At 40.0% G+C, this 24,204-nt stretch overlaps 1 long non-coding RNA gene across 3 annotated transcripts; it reads right to left on the bottom strand.

The window, feature by feature from the left end:
• Nucleotides 1–1,371: 1,371 nt before the first annotated feature.
• Nucleotides 1,372–10,553, bottom strand: LOC128804219 (uncharacterized). Of its 3 annotated transcripts, none has more exons than XR_008435977.1 (5): nt 10,351–10,553; nt 9,543–10,205; nt 8,943–9,055; nt 6,462–6,575; nt 1,372–2,269 (listed from the first exon to the last, which is right to left on the bottom strand). It is a non-coding gene; the product is annotated as an uncharacterized LOC128804219 (long non-coding RNA). The 3 variants fall into 3 exon arrangements; XR_008435976.1 differs by having other exon boundaries at nt 9,543–9,617; nt 9,706–10,541; XR_008435975.1 differs by having other exon boundaries at nt 9,543–10,532.
• Between the last annotated feature and the right edge of the window lie 13,651 nt (nt 10,554–24,204).

Raw genomic sequence — 24,204 nt, forward strand, 5'->3', positions numbered from 1 at the left:
GTACAACTAAGCCTCAGTGCTGAGGCACCATTCTGAGAAACATGTGGAACAGGGCTTCCACACAACGACCAAGCCATCCCCACTAAAACAAGCAGGTGGCTCAGGAGATCTTAATCCACTTGCATTTGTGAGTTGACATTTAAGAATCTTCTCTCCCTTTAAAACCATCAATCAAAAGTATTTACAGAACCATGACTCATGATTCTATGAATCAAAAGTATTTGCAGATTTAGGAAACTGTCACTAAACCGACCTGGCCAGGAACTGGATTTCAGAGAATTTCTTTCCCCAATTTCAATTTTTTCATTTAAACCCATTTTGTTGTTCTGTTGCTGCAAAACATTTCTTAGAATTTAGATTTTTTTAAATAAGACATTTCACATTTAAAAATTTTGTAAAAATGATCAAAATATTCTTTGCTGAACTTTTTAATGCTTTATCAGTTCTCCTTTGAACAGACTTACATCAACTAAGCATATTTTTCCGAGCATTTTAATTTTGACAGAAATAATGCTGCATTAAGAAAAAGAACCTCTAAAAAGATACACTAATCCCATCTGCTACACTTATCATACACCTTTCTATTTCTTTCCCTAAATTTACAGTTCCTAGATAGACTCATGAGCACTCTGAACAGAGGCATGAAAATGATAGCAGTCATTCTGGAAAGCTTTAGCTCAGGATGTTTTTTATGGCTTCATCAGTTATTTCTTTAAAGATATTCTTGGTAATATTGCTCTAGTAACTATTTATATCTGAATGAAAAATGCCAGAGAAAAAAGAAAGCCCAGCTGTGCTTAAGAAAATGTTAAAATCCATAGCAGCTTAGAGAACCACTGTAGAGCAGTGACCCACTGAAATGAATCACTAAGAAGCTTCTTCACCTCCCTTCAAGTATTTTCTTTATGAGAGGAGGTTTCTGAAGCCCTCATTACAAGATAGAAATATTGGAGGTCTTTTGCATTTGCTAAGCCAAATGTACCACAAGAGCTACTCTTGGATACAGGCACATCTCTGCTTAGCTCTGTAGACTTCAAACCCTTTTCATGTCTGCCTGTACTTCAGCACATTAGGTTCCATCTCTGTGGGGAGGGTGGCAGTGAAGCTCCTGACACAGCATTTATTTATCAATAAACTAAATTCATGAGATGACTTGAATCAAGGAGCTCTAAAACCATCAGCAATTTACAAATATTCACTCTTCTTTCAAAGGACTAATTGTTTCACTTGTGATTTGTATTTTAGCTTGAGGAGTGGCAGATGATTTTTTGACTTGGTCCAGGGATTAGACATTCAGAATACACTGGAAATCTCCCAACTTACCCAACTCAATTAAAAAAGATGCATGCACAGCATTTATGTAGTGTTTTGACAGACTTTATTTTCTGCTTAAGTGATTCAGTTTCCCCTGGATACATATGGCCCTCTCTTTGTTATGCAGAACTGGAATTGCACGGAAAGAAGATGAGGTTATTGGTTATTGGCTAAGATGCAATACATACATTAAACCAGTAATTTCAAAGAGCCTTCAATAAATGAGATGTTCTTTAGGTAAAATCTGATTCTTGGCTACTTTAAATATTAGGTTACCAGGCTAAATGAAAACAAAACAAAGTAGTATCTATTAATAAAAATAAACACTGCTGACAGCAAAAGCAACAGCACAGCCATTACAGTCAGAAGAGACAGTATCCTTCTGACTTCTGAACCAACAAAATTTCAGAATCAAGGAAGTTTTATTTCTCTCAATTGCTGTAGAAGAGCTGAACAATTTCATTGGATGAGAATGATGAATACTAAAAAATCTAGCAATGAATTTCAAGATCCAGATACTTAAAGCATCCTGATTGAATAAAAGTTTAATAAAAACTAAGAAGATGGAGCAGTGCAGTGCAAAAGAACATCAAATTGCAGGACTTTCATCACAAAGATGCAGGAGGTTAGTGCCCACCTTGAGAATTGTCTAAATCAGTCAGTGCATCTTGAAGTCTCTTGGTGATTCCCCTGAAGTCCAGTTATGGGCAGATCCAAAACTGTGATGTTTTGAATATCAGAATCCTGGACATGGGTGAATATGCACCCATAACTTCAAAAAGCTGAGCAGCTCCAGTCTCATAGATCCAAGTGGCCAGACTCCTCATGGGCAGCCTGAGACAGCTGTGGGGACAGCATATGGCAGGGCAGAGGGGCTGGAGCACGTTCCTGAGACCACTCTTCATGTGCAAAGGCAGAGTCAGTGATTTCTGAATGCAAACGTTATCACCCACACCTGACAACCACAATTGGAACAAAGCATTAGTCAGAACTTAATGTCATGTAATTTGCTTGCTGTAAGCATGAGCAAGAAGATCGTGCCCCAAAATGGCAGATACCTCATGTACAATATTTTTGAAAAACAAAAGACAGGTGTTCACAGAGAAACTGTAAGAGAAGAGAAAGGATAGACTGATGCACCAAAGAAAAGGTGGCTGTGAACTGGTGGCCCACAATTCAGGTATTGGGCTTGCAAGATGTTCGAACTCACCATCCTCACATACTGCAGACCATGTCTGAGACCATTTTCTATCTCCTCTCCTCCACAAGCCTCCCCTGAAGGGTGGCACAGAATATCTGAAATAGACTTCTGATAGGAATTCGCTGTGAGATCCACTTCCTCTCTGTGGACTACAGAGGGGTCCTTGGAAATTAAAATCTTAATTTTGTTGATCAAAATTAGTGACCTACAGCTAGGGAAAGTGAAGTCCTTATCCTTTCCTCAAAGCATTTCCCATGGGCAAAGTAGACAATTTTCTAAGGTTTTTAAAAAAAATGTTTCCAATAAATCAGTATTTGATATTCAGCCAAATACATTTACATAATTTCCAAAAACATTGAGAAACGATACCTTCTATTAATAGGAATGAAAGGCAGAAGCAAGCCCAAATCCCCAAGTTAAACTACAACTTCTGGTCACTTCTGGATTTTTGTGGTGACACGGTTTCTCTTCAGTGAACAATTACCTCTGCTGATGTTAATAAAACAGTTTAAAAAAATTATTTAAGCTATTCTTTAATATTTGGGTTGCAGATGCTCCATTGTATGTAGATGCAAGAAAAGGGTATCATCTCTGTTTAGGAGAGGTTATAAGTCAAATGAAGTTTACAAAAAAAATCAAAACTATGATGGTAAGCCAGTATTAAAAATTATCATGGCTGTAGTGTATTACTCTCCACAGAGGACAGAGGCTATAGTGAGACAGCTGTTAAAAGCATCTTTGTTTATTATTAACCAATGAACTTAGCAGGGGGAGGGATTCCCATCACAAGGCAGGATATAAGGAAGGAAAAATAACAGTGCATTTTTGTTGTTGTCTTTATTCTGTAATATTCTGTATAATCCAAGAAGCTGATGATGCTATTTTCCTGGCAGCAGAACAAGGAGCTATTGTAATTAGGAGAGGCCAGGCCATTTTCACACGAAGCAGCTTTCTGAAACACTACGGCAACATTCAAGGTCAGGGCAGACAACTGCAGAGAAAGCCCAAACAAGGAAGAATGGAAGTGGACACACTGATATTTCCAGGTTCCTCACAGGCTAAGGCAGGCAACAACACTCACTGGTCCCACACATTGCGAGCTCTGAAGTTGTGATGATGTTACAACTCAGAGCAGGACAAGATGTGAGATCAGCCACGTCTGATCCTGCCCTCTGCAAAAACCCTGTGAGACAAGGGCGACGGCAAGGCTGGGCCTTCACTGCCTCTACAACAACTTTTTAGCCAACACACAGGGAAATAGACAGTCACTTTGCTGAAATATGGCATATGGAGAAATCAATGGGATATATTTATTTCCCAGCAGTCAGACACTGCAGATACATCTCTCTTTTCTCATTATTGCTTCTGTCCCCTCCCCCTTCCAAAATGAAGGCATCTGTAAAATTAGAAAGGGGGAGGGCAGAGAAAAATCAGTAGATAGGTTTCTCTGTAACTATGATGTTAAAATTGAGACAGTGTTTACCTTTGTAACCTTTTTGTTTAAAGATACAGCTTAGTGTAGAATAAAATATGTCAAATGCAGTAATTTTGATGTTTTTTTATAAATGCATTCTCCTTGGGGTTTTTTTTTTTTGATTGTGGAGTTATTTCAAGGTTTTTAGGATAGTTGTACCTTGCTTCTGATCAAGAAATGGTATCTAGTCAGCTATATCCTGCTACAGAGTTACAAGAGAGAGACTGCTGCAGGAGTTCCAATTTTTTTAGCCCAGAACACTGAGCTCTTTATTAGCAAATGTGAGAGATTAGCAGTGTAGTTTTCAGCACTGAAACCAGGTGTCTAGAAGTGTCTGGAGTAAGTACCTGACTTCAGGCTAAAAATTAATATTACAGGTTCTAGCTTGACTTCCATCTGGTCAATTCTTGCCTAGATAGAATCATGGTATTGTTAAGGTTGGGAAAGACTTTTAATATTTTGAAGCCCAACAATTAACCCAGCATTGCCAAGGCCGCCATTAAGCCATGTCCCTCAGTGCCATATCTACACATCCTTTAAATACCTCCAGGGATGGTGATTCCAACACTTCCCTGGGCAGCCTATTCCAATGCTTAACAACCCCTTCTGTGAAGAAATGTTTCCTCACACCTGATCTAAACCTTCCCTACAAGAAGTACCTATATACAACACTTCAATGTCCTTCCTGCTGTGAGGAGCCCAAAACTGAATGAACACAGGATCTGAGGTGTGGCTTCAGCAGTGCCAGTAGAGGGGCACAATCACTGCCCTGGTCTTGCTGCCACACTATTGCTGATCCAGGCCAGGTGCCATTGGCTCTCTTGGCCACCTGGGCAGAGGTGGCTCATGTTCAGCCACTACTGACCAGCACCCCCAGATCCTTTTCTGCCAGGCAGCTTTCCAGCCATTCTGCCCCCAGCCCATAGTTCACTGTACACTCTTCAAGGCAGTGTACCGACAGTAATTTATGACCCAAATACTCTGAGCTTTTTCAGCAACATAACACCATAGTCATTAAGAATTTATGGGAAAAATAATATCAAAACCCCTTGAAACCTATGATTCTACCTGTTACATACCCTCTTTGTGTAATTAGCATTATCATTAACAACCTAGAAATCCAAATTCCAAACTCTCAGTGCAAAAGACCCACAAAGAAGCAAGATTCTTTTCCATGTTGTTGAACAACATCAGGTAGTTCCTGTGAAAGAATCTTCTCTCCCTGCGCTGGGGTCTGTCCCACCCTCAGTTACAAAGCATTGATCTTTTTGAGCATTCTTTTTTAAAAAGTAATTTCTCCACCTACAGAAAAAACATTGCAGAGACTATGGCAAACATTTTAAACTTCCACAAGAATTTCTAAAAAACTGTACTTAACTTTTGTTACTTATTTAAGTATTTATAAGTTTTTATATAATTATTTATATAAGTTTTATATTTATTTAAGTATTTATAAGTATTTCTACTTATTTAAGTAGAAATGAAACAGAAGGAGAAATGAAATTAATATATATAATTAAAAAAAACACAACCCCTTCTTGCCACTTTGCTAAAACTAAAAGTAATGATGATGCCATCAAAACTCTGAGATCTAGCCATCCCTTCCCAAACCCATACAACAATATTTTGGATCTTTATAAATAACTGCAATTCTGTATGTGCAATTTTTTTTTCTGAATTCAAAGAAAGCTACAAATATATCATGGCATCCTTCTTACAGAAATGGTTATGGCAAGGAAAAGAACTCTTCCAAGAACTGGATTCATACATTGGAAGCCTTTTCTGCAAAATTGGATGACTAAATCTCATTCCATACCAACAACATTTCTCACTAAAATCTCATTTCTTGAACTAAGGTTTCCACTAAGCTGTTCTAGACACACATACAATACACATACATACAGTTGAAGAAAAGGAAAGAAGAAAGGAAAGAAGAAAAGGAAGATGACATTTAAAGAATTTAAAATCAGCAGGCTCTGAGGGAATATGATAGGTACCATATTACCTGAACAGTACAGCTCAGACTGGTCCATTCACTTCTCAGCCACATTTGTGGCCTGCCCTTCCATTCAAACCACTGCTCAACAATTTTATTTTTCCTTGAGACAAATGTTTAAATACATATCATCCAACAAATTTACAGATTTCAGGTATTACAGGAATAATTTTGAATCACCTATGATTATTTCCCTCCTCTTTGTCATAAGTTGTCATGATGCCATTAACGTAAACCAGAAACTAGAGAATTATTCAGCACAGATGGCACAGCAATAAAAATCTGGACATTTTTCATGTGAATGTCTATCTTTGTACCTATTTTCTAAGCATATGAAAAAGAAACCACTACACACTGCAGTATGGTAAACACTCTCGATAGCAGTAATTGACTATTACTTGAGTACAATGTTTGGGATCATTTGACATAAAATACACGTCTTAAAATAGGTTATTGACCTTGGCACCATACTTAACTCATTCTGCTTCAGCTGGTACAGTAAGAAATTCATCTGCTGTTTTTCAATATCTTCAATGTTGAGGCTTGAGGTGGTGATCTCAAGGATGAAACATTTGAATCTCTTCTTTCAGCTGAAAAAAAGACAGGATTTTAATCTATGGGAATTGAACTTTTATAGAAGATAGGCTTGGACTAAAGAAATAAATGCCATGCTCCTAAAAGAAAAATATGTCTTGCTTTATGAATGAGCATGTATTGCTATTATTTTGGAATGAAGAAGAAAGAAAAAAAGAGGATTCAGAAACCATTTAAGGCCAGCAACTTAGAGCAGTTTTCACACAAAGACAACTTAGCTAGAGCAAGCAGCACTGCAGAGATAGCCAAGTTAACCTGGAACTGGCTGGTCAAGTGTGAGAAGTTTATATTAAAGGCCATCCACAGCAGGAAGGAGCAGAGTTTTACCCAGCTTACCTGCTGAGAGCCAATTATTCCTATCAAACTCTTGCATTGCCACTTCCATTACTTCAATGGCTAAATTAAAGCTAGTTCAAGTATTGATAGAACTCCAGTTTATTATTTCAAAATAATTTCTTAGCGGCCGCTTTTGAGATGGTAATGCATCTTCACAGCGGCAACTCCTACACGTTCTCTCTGGTTTTAAAAAGGAAATGGGGATTAGTCCAGACTTGAAAAGGTCCCTCAAATTAGGAGGTATCAGTTGCTCCAAATCAAGAGGCATTTGAAATACACTTCTAAGAAAATCAGATTATTTAGCCTTTCAAGTTGCAAATTATAATTTTGAAGGGTTTGTTACAAAATATCTTGTATGATATTTGCATATATACAGTCTCCTTGTATCTTGAAATTATTTCTGATTGATGCCTGGTGTTACAATAATTTAGTTTATTGTGCAGCTATCACATGATTTTTCTTAAAAAAAACCTCTAGGAGAACTCAGAAACATTTTTGCAAATCATGAAGTATCTAAAATTTTTCCAGCTGTTCAGCCCAAATAAAGCTGAACTTCCTCTGAAATTGTCACATAGTTAAATTTCTATAGGATTAGGCACAACTGTGTTTTAGGAATCTCTGACAGTGAGAGAATTGAGGCAGTGTTACAGAACAGAAATTATGTTATAAACAATTACAACCTTCTAAAGCAGATCTCATCAATAACCAGAAAGGAAAATTTTAAGAAACATAAAACTTTACAGGAATAGTCTTCTCAGACTCCTTCTGTGTACCTGTATGATTGCACCTTTTCTTGGGCAGCTAAAACTGAGCACACAATTACTACTGCTTCTCTGTTCTAATAGAGATCATTTAACATAGTTCACAGAAGGTCAACAAAGTTTTTGGAGCTGATTTTTCCAAGTGCCATTCCTCTGAAACATAAATGTCTGCTATGCAAAATTTCTAAGGAGTGAGCCTGTGACATCTGATAGAAATCTTGCTACAGATGCAGAACTGGTATAAACAAGGTAGAACATTTTTCGTAAAACACTAAGCCCTAAAAAAGAGTAAAAGCAGGAGACATCCTGGTGAGTCAGGGTGCCTGTAAATGCTCTCAGAGCACTACAGATCAGGTATGAACACTTGGGGCATCCAACAGGACTTACGTGCTCCCTGAAATAAAAGCTGGCCAGTCCCACAGCTCCTCTAGAAAGCCATCTTCCCCCACCAAGGGTGCTCCCTGCCAAATTAGTTGCCCCTTAAGGAATAAAATTACATGCCTCATAATCTATGTTTAAACCCTTGCTGCTACGTAATCAGGCAATTAACACCATCCACTCATACATTCTTTGAGATTTGGGACAATCCACAATTACTCCGCTCTGGCCGCTCTTAGGTTTTAGAGTCACTTGTTCTGTATTAATTACATCATGTGAGAGAAGGGTATGAGTAACCTCTTAGTAACACTACCCTCAGTACCTAACACATGCACAGAGCCTTAGAGACAGATTAGGGGTTTATGCCGCAGTCTGACTGACAGCTAATCATGCTACAGCTTGGGGATTTCTGAGCTAGGGAAGGAAGCAACACCTTGTTTACAGTTACCCTTCACTTCAGCTTTAAGAAGTACTCAAGATAAAGAGCATTATATAAAATCTCATTATTACTCTGCCTCCTCCTCCATTTGAATTTCGTCCCTTTTATTATTTAATTCCCTCTGCCCGTGCCATGTCCTCCTCTTTTGCAGGTGGAAGATGAAGAGGGACTAGTGATGACATTAAATAGTATCTAAAGAGGTGAGCTTGAAAGCACCAGGCATAAAATTGCTCTTTACTGGTGTCTTACACATCTTTGCTTCTTGTCGTATTTCAAGCAGCAAATGCAAGCACTTAATAATGTTCCTCAGCTCCTGAGCAGTAAATTTAGTAAGAATGTTAGAGTCCCTTAATTTGATTTGCAGACAGTATGAACTGGAAACAACTAAAAAATAGAAAAGTGTGATAATTTATCCTCTCTGTGCCACTTCCATATCAACATACACTTACCTGTAACAGGTTGCAATATTCAGGTCATATTTTAATAACCAAAGCAACTCTTTAGGCCATCAATGATTTCTTATTAAGATGAAGAAGAACAATCTCTGATCTTCTAGCAGAGCCTGAAAGCAGTTTCTTAATTAGTCAGGATCCATCTAACATCTGACAAGACTTCCTTCATCATAGGAAACTGACTTAAAAATTATCTTAGGAGTTCAGATTTTTGGTCAGCAATAAAAGGCTATAACCATATATAAGCCTTCAAAATAATATGGTAACTTTTAATAGTCACTGTAAATCAGCATATATTCTCCTTAACAACCAAAAGTGTGAATGAAGTTTGGTTGTTTAATCTCTGGTTTGTAAACTTGTTCTGACATCTGAATTCCTTTATATGCTAAAATGGAACGTCCCATGCTAGACAAGCAGAATGGTATTTCACTGACTCAAGTGTCACTTCTAACTGCTCACTAGGTGAGTTTTTCTTCATACTTTCTCTATCACCACTTCCTACCTTTTGCAGTATCTCTCTTCATCTTTTAAATATAGACCTTTGGAGATGTAAGTCTCTAAAGCATCTCTGGTGATGACACGATTACAACATCTCACCTGTTGCTGCCATCATGTGGTCCATAATTAACCCTCAAAGTGCATTGTTGGTATCTCAGCTTGAGTAATAGAATCCTTGAGACAAACACCATGGCTTGTGTTCATTTTTAGAGAGCTTGCTTTTCTTACCATCAATAACAGAATTACCATAAATTATTAATACCTTTATCCCTTTCAGACTTTCATTTGTATTGAGCAGAACTTCGCTAAAGCCAACAAATATCTAAGGTCACACTGAAGAGAACCATATCTTGTGGCATCTTTACTATTTTCCTCACACATTTTGGGAGGCTGACCAGATGTGCTATGGGTGCAGGCACACTGGGAATACCCAAAGGAGGTAAAACAGGTTTTCCACCTGTTTTCCACCCACATTCCAAAGAGGAAAATGTTTTAAAGAGGCTGAATACGTAGGCTAGTCCTGATTCAGTGAATTTCCATACCAAACTCTCTGTTTTTCCAACTTCAGCAGGACTGCTCATTATCTTAATTTAAAACTTAAGCCTGAGGAGATTTGTTTAAAGGAACTAATCCAGCTAAATACACTACCATGATGAATTTACACAAGCTGGCTCTCTATATTTGCATGTCCCCGAGGCAGAATTGTAATGACACCATAGTATAAGAGTGTTATTGCCTCACAAATCTGACATATTCAATGCTCTAAAGAATAAAAAAAAAATAATTATAGGTCAGTAACATCTGACTAAAGCCGATGATGGGTCTGGAGCATCTCTCTTATGAGGAGAGACTGAAGGAGCTGGGCCTGTTCAGTCTGGAGAAGGCTGAGAGGGGAGCTCATCAATACATATAAATATATCCAAGGTGGGTGCCAAGAGGCTGGGGCCAGGCTTCTCTCAGTCGTGCCCAGCAACGGGACAAGGAGCAGTGCCTATAAACCAAAACACATGATCCATCTCAGCATCAGGAAGAACTTTGCACTAAGCGTCACAGAGCACTGGAGCAGCTGCCCAGGGAGGGCGCAGAGTCTCCCTCTCTGGAGACATTCCAAACCCACCTGGACACGTTCCTGTGTCACCTGTTCCAAGTGACCGTGCCTTGGCAGGGGGTTTAGAGCAGGTCATCTCAGAGGCCCTTTCCAACCCGAACTACGCTGTGATTCTGTTTTCCGAAACGCACACCCCTCTCAGCTACCGAGCCCACACAGCGCTCCCGCTCCGAGCTCCGCACGGGGCTCGCAGCGAGGCGGGCCCGGCTCTCCCTCCCGCGGGCGGCTGCGTGCTGAGGGCGAGCGCGGGCACGGAACAACCACCACCAAGAAAAAAGCACTCCCGGCAGGAAAAAGGCGGCCGGAAGCGGGCGGTACCCGCACGAAAAGGGCGGCCAGAGAAGGACGAACCCCGCGGGAGAAGGGCGGTCCCGGCCCCACAGCCCCGGCCCGTGCCGCCACCTTGTGGCGCAGCATCCGCCGGCCGTGGGACGGAGCGGCGCTGGGGAACGCACACCCGCGGGCAATCCCGGGCAGCCGCGTTACGCCGGTTTTGGGCGAGCTCTGAGACAGCTGCGGCAGTGGTGGGGTGCGGTGGTCGGGCCTGTACAGTTTGTGATTCGCTCCTGATTCCGCCGAACGCGTGCTTGGTTATTTCCGGGGAGCATACACCTGCCTCACCCACTGCAGTGTTTTCCAGGGGATTGTTGAGACGCCTGAGAGGCAGCTATGTTTGTAGTTAATTCCGTTAAGTCAATCCCCCTGTTCCAGAGGCGAAGGAAATACTTGCCTACTACGGATTTAAGGCTTTCATAAGTCAGGTCAGGCTCGCTGTTTTACAGCCAGCCTTGTGGGCTGTAAGGGTGAACACGATCACTGGTCAGCTTGTTTGGGGTGGCAGCACCCTGAACACAAGAGAGCCCTGGTTCACCCGTGCCCCTGTACCCTGTCACAGGGCTGCCGTGGCAAAGCCCTCCCATACCACTGCTTAATCCCAGCTCAGCACCTGGGCAAGGAAGGCTGAGGAAAAGGCAACAAAGACAGAGCTGAACCCTTTTCTTATGGCTGGAGCAGCCATCTACTACCCCCGTGCCCAAGTGTGGCCCGCACGGTGCTGGGAGCAGCTGTCCTGCGTTCAGGATGGCCGCAGCTCCAGGCAGGCCCTGTGTGTCCTGCCGTGACCGGCAGGAGCTGCTCTGAGTCTCTCCCCGGCCCTGCCGTGCAGCCCTGGCCTTTGATCGTCTGGGTCCCACCCCAGCTCTTTCTTCACAAAGCCACGGTTCCCATTTGTGAGAGACAGTCCAAAGTCCGACTGTCCGTGACGCCAATTTTATGTCACGATCCGCTCGTGCGGGGTGTCGTGATGGTTCGTTAACCGATCCCAAAAGTGCAAAATGGCAAACAGCAGGCGACCATCAGTTTAATCACAACAAATGTACCTTTATTTAGGTACCAACAGAAAATGCGATAGAAGGGACAGAAAAGGGAAATAGAGAGAAAAGAGGGGAAGGGGAATATAGCCACCACCGCCGAGACGAGATCCTCAATGGTCCAGCCACATAGATTCGCCTTCGTCCGTGGGGGTTAACCAAAGTCTTCCCAAAAAGTTACAGTTTATATAGTCTTTAGCCAAAGCGAGTGGCATCTGGCCAGAAGGTGGGCAAGATTGATGGTCCATTGTGAAGAGCCCCTTAGTTTGTGAAGCAGGTGCAGGCATGCAGGTACAAGCCACCACTTGTCACAACCTGCTCGAATGCAGCATTCTGTAGAAGCACAGCGAGTGCACCTGCTAACAGTGACTTAGCAAGCGTCCGTGTCCACCTCGGCCAGGCCAGAACTCCTGTCAGGGGTCTTCAGGGTCCTTGCGACGGTCGTAAGGCAAATGAAGGAAACTTCGACCATCTCTCACACCATTGGAGGTAACATCAGGGACTGAAAACAACTCAACTTTTGCTTGGTATGGGAAATCCTGAGTAAGCTTTTTTTGTAAAGGCAAACAAAACCTTTGGTTTCATTTATCTGTGTGCAACTTCAGTAATCTACTATATTCTTACTGATACATACAGTTTTTCTTTCTTTCCTTCTTGGACCTTTCCAGATTCAATCATTCTCAGAGCTCTTCTCTGAGGCCATTTCAAATTTTTCAGTATCTTTTTGGAGGCACTAGTTTCAGAATTGGACACAGCATTTGACAGTGATCTCACCATTGATGCAGAGAAAATAAACCACCAAATGAAACCCTCCCATCACCTCCTGAGTAATATCTCCATCTTAGTAAGTGGAGTGGGGCTGCCTTCTCTTAGGACAATTGTACTGTCTGTCAATATAGCACTTTCTAGTCAGAAAAAAAAATAAAATACTGCCTTCATAAGGCTAGACCTGTTTAGTTCCAGAAGAGGGCCCTTAGTTCTAAAACCTTACAGTCATAGCATACTGACTCTGTGTCTTTTTTAGACATAGACCTGCAAATACTGCTCTCCACCTAATTTCAGGTTTTTATCCCTGACTTACAGTATTACAGATATATTGCAGGTGCACCTAATCTTCTTGAATAGCTTCTTAATTCTTTTCTCTCCTGAGGTGTTAGCAGCTACCAGAGACTACCCTCAGTCTGACAGTGCTATTTTTTTTCAGTGTTTGCAAGTTAAACCACAGTGTAAATCTGAGATGAACACCTTGCAGAAGACCATTTTTGACCATTTCTTTTACCATCCAAGCCAGTGATGTTCTCAAGAAGTTACATATTGTTTTGATGACTAGATTAAATTTTCATAGTTAATCTAAGACTACAGTGAGCTTGTGGAGTGTATGAATCTTGTAACTTTTGTCCTCCCTTTTTAGTGTGCAGTGCCTGGGCCTGTGTGATTAAATTTGGCAGCCAGTGTAACTCTTGCTGGGACTAATACAGGTCAGTCCTTCACTTTCAGACACAGGGTCAGTCATGAAAAGGGTCTAGTTCAGTATAAACAGTAGAGGAGAAAAGCATACCTAGACTGTCTTCAAAGATCAAGCTAGATAGATTTATACTTTGTTCTGAAAAAAGCCCCATTCATACCCAAGCTAGTGGGCAGTATCTGGGTATTCACATGATGCACTGGAAAGTGACCCTATGGATTTGTGGGTCTCAGACCACTGATATAAGCCTTCACCTTAGGAAAACAGGCCCTTGTTTTTGAAGGTCAAAGTCATAACTTGTAAGAGTTTTCTTCTTTGACAGGAAAATCAGCCCCTTCTTCCTTTCAGTTTAGTGGCAAAAAATTTAGCAGGAAGCCCTTCCAGGCAGGATCACACCATTATTTACATTGGAAAAGACTTCCAAGATCATTTAGTCCAGCCTTTGATAGATCTCCAGCCTGAAACCTAGATCATGGCACCGAGTGCCACATCCAGTCATTTCTTAAAAGCCTCCAGGGATGGTTACTCCACTTTTGGGCAATCTGTTCCAATGTTTGACAACTTTTTCCACAAAGAAAATTTTACTGAGAAGAATTTACTTTATATTTCTTCAAAAGCCAGAACCCCAAATGTGCAGGAGGATTCAAGTGTTGCCTTGCTTATTGACAGGAATTATCAAACCTTAGTACTCTTAAAAAAACCCCAATAACCCAAAACCAAACAAAAACAGAAAGGAAGACAGACAAAAGAGGAAGGTAGTAATAATAATAGTAATGAAAAATCTATCCTAACTGGCATGCATCTTCAGGAATTGGAATTTTTTATTTCTCCTCTGGGTAAGAAACTATGCTATGCTATTTTATCTTTGCCATTCTCTCAAGGTCTTTGATAGATGTCATACTTTAAGAAAAATCATCAACAGTGTCAATAATTTATGAATGCTAGAGAAACCTTCGTCAAAGAAGACACGGAAGGCAGGCAGTAAGATGAAGAGCATAGAACTCTAATAATTACAGATGGGTTAGTTCTTAGAGATTTTTTTTAAATGACAAATGTTTTTCTTGACAAGTTTAAAAGCATGTCACTTCACAAAGGAGAGGCTAAACCAGCAGATACCAAATTCCTGATAAGAAACATAATCTAATGCAACTTCATTAAAATCTTAATTTAGCAGCACTTGGATTCAACTTCTTGGTTGCAGAAAAGCCTCACATTGATAGAGCTGAGCCACTAGTAGAGCTGACTTCTTTTATAGTGTCTTAAAACTGATTTAATCAGTCCTTTCAGTCATTTGAGAATAAGACAGCTAATGAGGGTGCTGTAAAGGGAATCTCCTTCTCATTTCTGTATTTTAGGTAATGCTTTTCACCTTATGGAATGGGCATACAAGCTGTGCTGCAGGTGGCAGATTCAGGAAAATCTTTTATCTCCCTGACCCCTTCCTCCTCCCACACCTCAAGCCCAACAGAGATTTCACCTCTCAGTACTATTCATTTAAGTATTTGCCTGGCTGATCTCTCGCCAGCAGATTGAGCTGGCTTGAAACAACCCTTTTCTTATAAAGAGCGTTCTTCTTCTTTTTCATTTGGGTCATTTCTCAGAACTGATTTAGAGCCTGCATACCTCATCCTGTTCAAAGTGGAACAAGCAAATTAAACCCAAATCCAATGGCAGGGATATCTCACTGAGGCAGCAGCTAAAGGTGAGAACAAGCAGTTCTGGGGAGGTGAGGGGGTGCTTGTGTGTGGGTGGTGGCAATCAAATATCGATTCAGCTCTGCTGTAACCAGCATAGTTCCTCTGACCATACACATAGTGTTTATCTCCCACTTCATCATACTGCCTGTACGTGACTTCCTTAATTGAAGTAATATATCTTTTGGATTGCTTTCGTTGTGTTGATACACAATGGAAGACTTAAGTGAAGGAGAAGAGAGAGTCAGCTCCTACATTTGTATTCACCTTCCTGATACAGGGCTGGAAAAATATGGAGGCACGTCTCAGGCAAACATCAAAACAGCAATTATACAAATCTGGGAGAACATCAAAGTGAAAGCTCTCGTGTGCCCTGATTGATTTCCATTGCAAATACAAAGCTAACTCATTTATTTTCCAGTTTGTGCTCATGATTATTTTAATTTAACATGTTTGTCCGGAGGCAGCCGTCATGTTGATGCCATGGTGCTGTGTCACACGAGCTGTGGCCTACGACACCCCAGCTGGGCATATCAGTACCAAGGAAATTTATTCATGCCTCATACAAAATGCATTGTGCAGGAAAGCTTGCAGTGGTATTTTGCAAAATAGCAAAATCTGTTACTCTGGAATGTTACAGATATTATAAGAATCCCATATGGGCTTATCTGGTCTACTTTTTTTTCTGAAGATGGCCAGAATATACCTTAGTGGCAGATAGAAAGGTCTCAAGATGCACTTACTGGCATCAAGAGCAGATTGTCTGCAGATCCACTTGTATTCTGTGAGAAAAGCTAAAGAGGAGCTGCTGGGTTAGTGGGACCACCACTGTCAGCCAAAGCTGACAGGTAACTGAAATTTTGTTATAATATCAGTTACAGGTCTGCTGCAGAGCAGCAATTCCACAGAGTTTTGAAGAGGAGGTGTCAGCTGTAATTGTGAAGAACCGTGCAAATACACCCTGGAGCCACTCAGGAGAGAAAAAAAAAAACAACAAAAAAAAAAACAAAAAAACAAACAAACAAACAAAGAAAAAAAACAAACACCAAAACCTGAAATCCTTTAGCTTTATAACCAGTGAATTTAGATTCAGTTGTGGCTGTTGCAAGCACCTCACAGGTTCTGGGAAATTAGGACTGGAAGGGACCTTAAAAAAAAGGCATAGTTGGGAAATTTTCTTAATGGTTGTCCAGAACTTACTTTGCTGTAAGTTCAGTAAACTTTTGTCCTGTTTGTCAGGGAACAGTGTGACAGTGGGGCTGCTCCCAAGGGAGGATGAGCCAGGGGACAAGGGTAACTCCAGCACAGGCAATGCCCTTAACAGCTGGGGTGAGCAGAGCCACGGGCTTGTGACAGGAGCCCAGACACAGGAGAGGGCATGAACCTGGGATCCACCTGGGAAGCCCTGTTAGAGAACAGGGACAGAGGAGGTCTGGGGGTAAGGGAGGGGTGGTTCCAGGGAAGCTGGTCAGAACAATTAAGACCTTAGTGCTGACAGTGTCCTGACAGAATTCACAGTGGATGTGGTGATCAGTTATGCTCTTCTGTGGAAAATGAATCTGCTGGTTTTGTCCTTCCTTCTGAAGGTGCATATCCTTCCCTCTGAAAGTCCTATACTCATTGAAAGGAAAAAAGATTGTGGAAACGCATATTAAAAATATATAGTATAGTATATATAGTATAATATAGTAGACACACTAGTATATATACTATATAGTGTAAAATTATCCACTCGGTTCTCGTGTTTGATGGTGTTGTGTCTCAATATAAGCCTGTGGAAGGATTTTGTTTCTATGTGGTGGTTGTTCCGGGTAGGATTTTTGTCTCTTGTCAGGAATAAACTTTTTTTTCCCTTGAACCACTTGACTCAAAATTCAGATACATGAAAAAGTTTGAATAGCAGTCCATGAAAATTATGAATAGTTTGCAGTTCTGTTTCTTTTATCAAAAAGGTTTTTTTCCCAGAAGACATTACCAAACTATTTGAATCCTTAATATGGGAAAATCAGGAAAAGTTCAACAGCATGCACTACAGTTGGTCACAGTTTCAGTTAAGATGGTTAAACCCCCAAACCTCTGTCATCTCCTTCCACTTATACATCCTACTGTCTCTGGGCAGGTCATCCTCCATTCCAGGACCTGGAATGATTTTGTATTTTGGTTTATAGAATAATATAATTTATAAACTTTTGTTTATGTAATGGTCTTATATTTGCTCAACACTATCAAATGCTTATGTGAAAACCATACCCTGATAATTACCTCCCATCATCTTCCCAAGCTACAAGTAGTTCAACTTTTCTTTGAGGCATTATCTATGGAAGATTTGAGAGAAGATAAAAGGGCTCTCTAAAGGCTGAAAATGTGGCTAGAGTTATGTTGAACTGAATAGCAAAATCAATGGCTTTTATATTTTTAAATATATTTCAGTTAAATAAAAGACCCCAGAATTTCCAGTTTGCAGTGGTATCTTGAAATTTCTGTTCCTCATTCAAAGTGTACACAAAGCTGTACCTATGCCCACTGAGGGATATTTCACACACATTCTGTGAGTAGTGCAAACACTGAGTTATTTAAGAACAAAGTATTTGTAGCTGTGTACAGAGGAAATGCACGTACTTGGGAAACAGAACCATTTACAGTACTAATGCTTCACATACTTGACTATTTCCCACACTTTCTGCCGTATGTTTTATTAAACCAGGAACTTTTGAACCTTTGTCCCTGTAGGGAATTTAATTTAATCAAGGCTCATTCACAGGAGCGACAGATACTATATCTTGTCTCAAAGTGCAGTCTAATTCTGCCTTGATGCTGCTGCATAATGGATGCATGCTTTACACTCACATTCCAGAGTGTATTTTTCAGCTAATATACTGTTCCAGCACTGCAGAAAAATCATCTGAAAATTGAAATATGTGTCAGTCAAATGGTAGAGATTAATAAAAATTGCTGCCTGCATGAAAAACTGAAACTAGGTTTCTAGCAAGAAGATATTTTATTAGTAGAAATAAGAAGTTCTTTTCTGAATTCATTCTCACATGATAAATTAACTTCACTTACAGTACAGACATTAAATCATTTGAAGTTACCTTACCACAGTTCTTAACATCTGTGCTCTTGCTGAGTTTCCTTCAGTGCCCAGCAGCAGGAGCACTCAGCTAGCTGGAAATGGAAAGGAGTTGTTTATATAAAAATAATGAGCCACCTCTGAACTGATTAAATTCCCCCCTGTACACTGCCTGCATAAAGGATTGTCTGGAATTATCTCTTTTGTAAACCCCTCACCTCCTCTAGTTTGTATCTCATGAGCTTTAAGACTCATAACATTTTGCAGTGACACTTTTGCAGCCCAGATTCCTTACCTATGCATTTCTTTTTTTATGACAAAGAATTTATATTTTGCCCAGAGCACTCATACTGTAGAAGTTTTCTGCATCCCTGTAACTATGGGGTAAAATAAGAGGACAGAAAATAAGTTAATTGAATTCATTTTGCCTGCTACAGAATTTGGTTTTCATCAGCTGGTGGGGGAAGCATGGGGATGGATGGATGGATGGATGGATGGATGGATGGATGGATGGATGGATGGATGGGACAGGACACATTTCCTTGTTTGTTGCCAGAGACTGAACTTTGGGGTTGCTTCCTTTGCCAGCAAGTGATCTTAAAACATTGTGATTCTGGTTTCTTTATAATATATTTGAGGAATTGAAGGATTGATAATGGGTCTTCAGAAAACCATTCATAAGGCACTCATTTTCTTTACATATTGCAAGCAGTTGATGTACATTATGAGCTAATAATCTGTCAGAATTGCCTGATATATGAACTTTTTTTCTCATTTCATGTACTTCATCTTGGTCAAACTGCATTATTTGTTAATAATATTACTGTACTATGTCAGGCCCCTGTTGTATATGAAGACTGGAATGCAATACAATGAAAAAAAAAAAAAAGAACCAAAAGTAAAAAAGCATTTCTTTCCCCTTAGTATTAAAACAAAAATGATAAATGTTTATGAACTGTCAGACTAACAAGAGGAAAGAGTGAGCATGAAGCTGGTCAGCATGTTGCCGCTGATCTGATGATTCAGCCCAAACAGATTTGACTGTCTATAATGCACAAAGCTCATCGTTCTACCTGTTAAAAACCAGAGGAAATCTTCCTGTAACCATAACCTTTATAGGTCCTCTCAGCAGGGGCTTCAAATCAAAAGTATTAGAGCTGGCATGGGAGAATCTTCCATATTGCTCCCAGGTCTACCTATAATAGTTGAGAATAATCCAGCTCTGCTTTTTAAGCACATGAAATATGAATGGGGCAATCCAGAAAGCAAGTCCTCCCAGTAGAAAGTAAAGAAACACATGTTCAAACCATTCAATATTTTCTGGACTTCACTTGAGCAATTGACCTAGAACTGTCTTACAAAGAAAGACCAATACAAGACTGACCAAAAATGACTTGTGTAATAGATATAATTATAGGCTGCCAGTATCAACGAAAGACAATGTTTAGTGTGGTCAAAAGGGCAGTCCAAATAAAAAGGTGATATATGTTACTTAGGGGTTCTGCATTGCTAATAAACTAACCTGTACCACTGTACAATTTTTGCAAATAGAGTGATGTAAAGCACCACATAGTTTCAAGAAATACATTAGTACATGTGAAGTTTTGTGTGTTTTATGTATTTTTCTGAGTTTATGGGTTTACTGGGATAAAAAAAAAGATTTTTTTCACTCTTGCATACTAGATCAGATACCTAAAGAATCTGCAAAAGTTAAAGTGAAGAAGGTCATGGCAACAGCCTGTCCTGTTTTTGAGGAGAAAGTGGACTGCAATAGGAATGATGAGGGGCACAAGGTGTCCCCATTAGTCAGTTGTCCTGGTTTAAAACAGATGTCTGCCAAGGAAGGTGGGTACCTTCCTGGATGGAAAGATGACCCCCTCTCTCCAAATTGTTATAACTTTGAAATGACAGGGCTTCCAGGCAAAAATATGGAAAAGGAATAACAGTTCTTTACAAGAACATATATATGTATGTATGTATGTTATATATAAAAACATATATAGATATATACATGTGTTTTATATATATATAAAACAAGACAAACAACAACAACAAAAAAGGGCTTTATTGCAATGTCACACTACCATACAGAGAAGAGGTTTCAATTTTATTATTACCAAAGTTTACATGTTCTGCTTATGACCCTGTGCTGTCAAGTCCCTCAAAAGCATCTTTTTTTAAGAGTTGAATTACTAGATTAAATTTGATGACTGAAAACACACAAGAACTGATTCAACAGCAGCATTTTGATGGCAAACTGAGGTCCATAAAGGATATGAACCAAAAAGATTCCATAAAGGATATAAAGCAAAGATTCCATATTCTAAACTAGTAAGGCTCAGAAGCAGAAAAATAGTCCATCAGCAGCTAGGCCCACACATGCTATATGGCCAAAACAAAACAAAACAAAACAAAACAAAAAAAAAACAAAAAACAAACAAACAAAAAAAAAAAAACAAAAAAACAAAAAAAAAAAAAAAAAACAAAAAAAAAAGAAAAAAAAAAAAACAAACAAAAAAAGACACACACACACAAAAAAAAAACAGTTTCTGAAATACTGTATAAAAAATAATTGAACAGTTCTTCAGTCTAACTGCAATAACTTCCAAAAAGGAACCGTGGCTCAGAGCTGAGCAATACTTCATGTTGTGCATTTACTCATTAGGAAATGAAGCTTTTAAATTTCTAGCCAGGCACATTTTGATAGCTTCAATGGTACTGGTAAAATATGACACGTCTTAACTTAGTGTATCTTACAGAGATTCTTTTTTATTGAGTTTGAAAGTGAAGCAATACATATGAGCCACCATTCTGAAAATATCTATGCAAAGACTTAAAATATCTATATATAATTAGTCTCTTTGATAGCAGTAGAGCCTTTGCACAGTGCTTGCAGAATCAAGGCCTTAACTCACATTAGTGACTTCAGGTACTCTTAAGTAGATTAAAAGTCAGTTGAATTAACAGATGAAAATATCTAATATGGTTTTCCTCACACTTATGCTTTCTCTTCATTTAAAAAGGTGTTCCAGTTAAAAAAGCATATTAAGTAATAATAGTAACCAAATTAGGTCTGAAAATATTGCAGCACTGCATATTGCACAGATGCAAATTGTCACCTTCTGTTCATAGAACTCACTGAAATTCACAATTAACAGAAGCAGCTTTTTACCTGCCTGAAAGATCCTCGTAAGGAACCTTACACTTCCAACAGAACCAGCAGCAGGACAGTGCTGCAGTGCACTTACAACACCTGCTTAGCAAGGTGTGTTAGCAAAATGCAGGGAGCCCGGTTGTGGCACAGTTAACTGCTTTCATGGGAAACTTTTCCCAGACAACATGAGTTTCCTTGCCTCTAAGGGGAGCTGCTTGAAGCCCAGTGGTGGAAGTTTTCTCTTCCCTGATCAGCTGCCAGGCGAAGTCACCCCAGGGACAGAGCTTCCCTCCATTTTCTAAATGGGCTGTCCTCTTAGAGACCCTAATGTCAGTGGCCTCTGCCCCCTCACATGGCCGAGCTGCCTCCTGCATGTGGCACGTGTTAAGGCTCCCCGCACGTGTACAGTAACAGTAATTTTCACTCCACGTCAGAAAATGGATTTATAACATAAAACCCAGACAATGTTGAGGTACAAGTAAAAATTAAATTGGTTCCTCACATGTACCTATTCTCAGTGTCATCATGATCATCTTCCTTCTCCTCCACTGTGATAATCCTTGATGGATCCTCTCCCTCATCTCAAAGAAGAGGTCCAGCAGGGGTGCTGCTCTTGCTCCAGGCAGCTTCCCACACTGCAGCTCTGGTGGCAGGGGGGACAACTTCCTTCAGGCACCCACACGGGCTGGGATGGTTTCCCAGCAGTGGCAGCTGAGGAAATCTCAGTCAGTGGAGCAGTGGGGACTCTCTTCCTCTCTTGCAAGTGACGAGCTCACAAGCCAGCGGCAGGCAGAGCCCTATGGCAGTGTTGAAAACTACTGCACGGGACAGGTCCAAGGTGAAGAAGCACCATGGTCCCAACTGTGCTAAAACTACTCACCACTCTGCCAAGAAGCTGCCAAAAACAGCCTGCTTTCCCCCCTCCCCCAGAACCATTCCAAAAGTAAGGCACCCATCTGGTCTCTAGATCACTGTCCATTCACCATCTCCTTGACAACAAATGGGAAGAAAATTCCCTGAAAAAAGGAAAAAAAAAAAGCTTGAACCCTCAACACCAGTCCACCACTGAAACTTAGGTCTACAACCCTCCTTCATACTGAAAATTGATTTTTCCCCTTTCTATGCCTCAGTCTAGGAGCGCTTGTAGAAAAGCTGTCATTCCAGGAGGTGATGGTGAGAGCAAGCCAATGGATTAAAACAGTGCAAGGGAGTGATTTCTGGTGCTTCTAGCAGTCTGGGCACCAGCAGTCAAAACTGGGGTAGTGGTTACTTTCACTAGAGAAAACTATATTGAGAAATTGAGAAAAAGACCTGAAATCAGCTTTGCTGTCTCTCAGTGACTCTGCCTGCTCTGCTTATATTACTTTCTGTGATAATGCTGCATTCACAGCTTGCTCACTCTTGTGGAAACCTCTGGCGTTGTATAACAAGCAGTCCCGAAGCACCAAATGCTTCACTTTATGCTGTAATCTAATTTATCTTCTTTTTAGTAATCAAGTCTTCAGAGGATCCATGGGAAAAGCCCTCAAAGTCTCTTAGAAGCACAGCACAATTAGGCTTCAAAAAACTCAATGTACATTTTCTACTAATTTATTCAAAGCATTCTAGATCCCTTTTTTTTCTTCTCTGCCCCCATAGGTTAGGTGTGCCTTCCATTCCTAATGAAGTATTAAGCTGGGCATAAGCTTAGCATATTAAGGTAATGATGGGGCAATGAAGAATTGCTGTTATTATTCCTGCTTTGAGTGGGGAGATGAGGACTGCTCGAGTAAAGTTAGTAGTTTTGGAAATGCTTGAGACCCAGAAAACTCATGAGCTGAAAAATCAGAGAGAAGCCATGGGAATGGCAGTGGACTTCGTTGCCAGCTAAAATTTACTTGAGAAATCTCATGTAATTTAAGGTAGGTTTCAGTTTTCTTATTGGATGAAATTAACCCAAATGAAAATTTTCATAACAACAAATGAGACTGAACACAGGTTACTGCCAGAGTCCTGTGATTCTACACATACACCCAGAGATACCATCTGCTAGAATATAAGAAAGAAGAAAAGGGTGCAAAATACTAAGAATACAGTTGAAGAAAAATAATGTAAAGACTGTATTTATAATGTTTTATTTTTGATGTTATAATGTTTTCTTTTTATTTTATTATTTAATCATCATTGAACTTAGAAGAAAAATTATGCTTTAGACTTATCTTGACTTTGCATTTTCAGGTTTTCCAATGCTTCTGCATATAGCATATAGGTGAACAATTGCATATAGTTACCAGGGAAGGAAATGAAAGGGGAGATAGCACAGGTACAATACTAGAAAGCAAATGTGCAGGAATACTGCTGAAGATTATGTTTCCCAGTACTTCAGTATTTGAGGCAAGGAGGAAAAAAATACTGTAAGAATTAGGTGTTCCTACTCCATTTTTCTAGCCAAACTGTGCCCTCCAACCACTAGAACTTCCTCTGCTCTGCAATTCACTCTTAGTTTACTCACAAAGCATTTGGATGTAATGAATAAGGAGAGACGTTTTAGTGAGCGTGATTGACGCACACAGACAGATCTTGCTGTCTGCCAAATTCACTTTGTGCCTTGCAACTCAGAAGTGGTCAGAGCTGTGTGGTGGAGAATAAAGTCTCCACATGAGAAATTATCACAGGCACAGAAGTGGCAGATCCAGACAGTCGGAAATCACAGCTCAAGCCTCAGAGCAGTGCCACAGGGCTTTTAAAAGTATGAAACAGACTAATATATTCTGCATTTTTGCATTTACACTCTGGATATGGAGACTTCAACTTCATTTTTTTCTTGGTGTTTTTCTGGTGTTTTTTTTGGTGGTTTTTTTGTGGGTTTTTTTTGGGTTTTTTGGGGTTTTTTTGGGGGTGTTTTTAGTTTGTTTTGTTTT

The sequence above is a fragment of the Vidua macroura genome, chromosome 2, assembly GCF_024509145.1.
Source record: "Vidua macroura isolate BioBank_ID:100142 chromosome 2, ASM2450914v1, whole genome shotgun sequence".
In the NCBI taxonomy this organism is placed as follows: Eukaryota; Metazoa; Chordata; class Aves; order Passeriformes; family Viduidae; genus Vidua; species Vidua macroura.